At 42.9% G+C, this 3,914-nt stretch overlaps 1 non-coding gene across 1 annotated transcript; it reads left to right on the forward strand.

The window, feature by feature from the left end:
• Positions 1-3,445: 3,445 nt before the first annotated feature.
• LOC141616080 (small nucleolar RNA R71) lies at positions 3,446-3,552 on the forward strand. The gene has a single exon (XR_012530454.1). It is a non-coding gene; the product is annotated as a small nucleolar RNA R71 (small nucleolar RNA).
• The last annotated feature ends 362 nt before the right edge of the window (positions 3,553-3,914 follow it).

Raw genomic sequence — 3,914 nt, forward strand, 5'->3', positions numbered from 1 at the left:
CGCTGTTTTACGTGCAAAAGGTTCAAGAAACATGGCTAAACATTGATGGGAGTGCGATTTCAGTTAACAATCAGCAGCAAAAATCGCAACACAGATGCTAATAGACAGATTACAACAGCAAAAATCAAAGTGACAGTCGAAAATTTCGACTGTCTTGAACCCATATCACAAAAATCATGTGGAATTCGAATTAAGCAAGTGGTAAACATCGAGGAGTTGGGATTAATCATCAAGCAAGACGAAAAAGGGCAAATAACATAATTAAAGTCGAAGAATTCGACCAAACAGGGATTTTCGAACCCTAATTCAATCTCACCTCATAAAATTCAAAGTAATTGAAATTAAAATGCAAGAGGTTATGGAAATCACTTACTTGATGATGATGAACCTACAAATGCAAATAATCCTCAAATAGACAAGCAACAATGGCGGATTTTCAGTCGAAAAACCCGCAAACCCGAAAACCCTTTGAAAACCGCGAAAATGAACACAAATAAGGGTGAATTTAAGGGGCTTTTGAAGATCAATATGCAAACAATGAAGTGTAGGTGACGGATTTGGTGATTTGGGCAAGAAAATGGGGATTTGGGGGAGTTAAAATCGCAATTAGGGGAAGGGTTAGATGGAATTAGGGGATGAAATGAATTAGAAAACAAAAATAAGAGTTTAAGGTAGAAAACTCCCGTGTCCTATTCATTTCCACTCGATCGAGTGGTTTTAAACTACTCGATCGAGGGCTTTTGATGGTCCAGCTGCTTGGTCGAGTAAAATGTTACTCGATCGACCAATCCCTCTTTTTGCTTTGCTCGATCGACTGGAAAAAGCGCTCGGCCGATCAATTTTTCCCTCGATCGAGTACAAAAAGTACTCGATCGAGGACTTTTCTTGCATAAGCTCTTTGAATTTCGTCTTTTCTTCCTCGGAATGCGTAAAACTTCCCCAAACCTGCATAAAAACAAGTGGAAAAATTTCCCAAAATACCAAAAACGCGAAAGCACACTCTATAGTCTTACGTCTACACTAAAAATTGTCTAAAACTAATTGTCCTAATTAGAACGCAATAAAACAAATTCAAAAGAAATTCAAAAATTATCTATTACAAAGCATTACACGGGGCATTTCCCCGCTTAATTCTCATCAAATTTCAGTAGCCCCTCGGTGGGCTTCTGACTGGAGGACGTCACCTCAGCAACATTTACCATCCTCTTCGCTTCCATGAGCTTGAATTATCATTTGAAGCGGTAGGAGGAATATAGTTCCAATCCACGTAGGCTCGAACTTTACTCGTCCTTGCTCCTCTGTCATCTTCTTTGGCATCCTTACTTCCAGTTTGATTGACAACAGTTGCACGACGTCCTTTGACAACTACCTTATTGCTTTCATCTGTACCTGCAGCAAGGAAAACAGACGAACTTTCCTCCTTTTTGCTCTCTATCTGAGGCGGAGGGTTAACAATAGCAGCACATTTCTCCAAATTTTCATCTGGAGTGTCAATAATAGGGACAATAGAAGAGAGAGCATTGCAAGGCTGGGCTTGCATGGGAGCTCTCCGGAACTTAGACTGATGGAAAATCAGCTCTTCATCCCCTACCTGAAAAGTCAAAGTCTTCCCCCCGACGTCTATAACTGCACGGGCAGTAGACAAAAATGGTCTCCCTAAAATGATAGGGGTGTGTGCATCTTCGGGGATGTCTAAGACAACGAAATATACGGGAATAAAGAATTTCCCGATCTGAACAGGTACGTCTTCTACTACACCTAGTGGCCGTGATAAACTACGGTCGGCCATCTGGACAGTCATGTTGGTGCAACTCAGCTTTGTCAAACCGAGTCTCTTAGCCAAAAACAAAGGTAAGACACTTACGCTAGCGCCTAAATCGCATAGCGCGTTATCAATCAAATGCATACCGATATGACACGGAATCGAAAAACTACCCGGGTCTGACTGCTTAGGAGGTAAATTATTTTGAAATAGGGCTGAACCCACCTCAGTCAAAGCTACGATCTCACTATCATTAATATTCCTCTTACGACTCAAAATTTCTTTCATAAACTTTAAATAAGAGGGTACCTTTGTTAGCAGCTCAGTGAACGGCACATTGACTTCCAAGCTCTTCAAAAGCTCGACAAATTTGCCAAATTGTTGATTAGCTTTTGTATTCTGCAGCCTCCTCGGAAAAGGAACCGTGATAGGTATCTCAAGTCCCTTGTTTCTCGATTCCAATGTATCTTCCGGTGCAAGTTTTGTATCCTTTGGACGCTTCTTACCTCTCGAACGAGGTCTTTCCGGTGATATCTCGCTTAAACGAGCACTAGCAGGCTCTCGAATAAGCTTCCCGTCATCAATACTACTCGATCGACCAATATGCACACTTGATCGAGCAGTTTCTTCATCAAAGTCAGTCGATCGAGTAACAATTCCACTCGATCGACCAACCTGTTTTTCCTGTTCACTCGATCGAGTGGAAAAACCACTCGATCGAGGGCTTTCATCTTCAGTTCTACTCGATCGAGCACCAGATTTCAGTCGATCGAGTAATTCCTTTGTCGTGAGCCCTTTTCTCTTAACAGAACACTGTTCATCACCAGTTTCAGCTATCTTCGGGTCTGATTTCGACACTTCTGGTCCCTCATAAGAAAGTCCGCTTCTCAATTCTATCAGATTTACCGTCTCATGTGGGTTCTTCTCATTTTGAGTCGGTAAATGACCCTGCTTTCTCGTGGACTGATTCACGGACAATTGGGCAACTTGAGTCTCTAGTGCCTTAATAGACGCGTCCTTTTGTTGATTTTGTTGATCGTTCAGCTGCAATTGCTTTGATATGGCTTGCATCATGGACTTAAGCTCAGCCATTTCACTCACCCCACCGGAAGATGATGCACCATGGTTAGGAGGATTGAAAGATGGAGGCTTCTGATAGCCTTGTTGATTCTTATGTGGAGGAATATACGGCTGCTGCTGGTTCGGATGAGGAGTAGGATTGAGCACATTTTGGCTTGTCCACCTCAAATTGGGATGGACATTTGGCTCGTAATAAGTGTTGTTCTGCCTGTAATGTTGAAAGGCAGCACATTGCTCATAAGGACTAGGACAATTCTCTGAGACATGTCCCTCAGCTCCACACCTTCTACAGACGAATGAACCGTCTGTCATAGCATTAACCTGATACATCCCTTCTTTGGAAGCTCCTTCCAACTCATATTTATCAAATCTTGCAGTGAGAGCTTCAAGTGCAGCTACAGAAGAAGATTCAGCAGCTCTTCTTTGATTGCCTCTGGAGTTCCCATACTCAGCCTTATGGGTGGCTATATCATCGATGATCTTCCACCCCTTAGTCTCTCCCAAGTTCTCAGCAAATCGCCCATTGGCTCGCAAAGATCCAAAATAGCTCTCTGATCGTCGTACAGCCCATTATAGAACTGATTACAAAGACTCCACTTCTCGAACCCATGATGCGGAATGGTTCACACCAGCTTCTTAAAGCGGACCCATGCTTCATGAAAGTTTTCATCAGGCCCTTGTTTAAAGCTCGTAATCCGAGCTCTAATGGCAATAGTCTTCGAGGCGGAAAAGTACTTCTTGTAAAACGCTAAAGCTAGCGAATTCCAATCTGTTACCCCATGAGCAGTCCGGTCCAGATCCCTATACCACTCCCTTGCAGCATCGCGGAGTGAGAAAATAAACATGGTTTCTTTTACTTGGTCAGGAGTCACGCCAGCTGGTGGAGACATGGAACTGCAATAATCAATGAATATTTCCATGTGCTTGGCTGCATCTTCAGTTGCAGCTCCCCCAAATTGATTCCTCTCAACCAAATTGATAAGGGACGGCTTTGGCTCGAATTTTCTTGCCTCCCCTAGTAAGGCAAATCCCTTATAGAGATTTGCAGCTGTATGTTCAGAGTGGCTAGCAA

Source organism: Silene latifolia, chromosome 11, assembly GCF_048544455.1.
Source record: "Silene latifolia isolate original U9 population chromosome 11, ASM4854445v1, whole genome shotgun sequence".
Lineage (NCBI taxonomy): Eukaryota > Viridiplantae > Streptophyta > Magnoliopsida > Caryophyllales > Caryophyllaceae > Silene > Silene latifolia.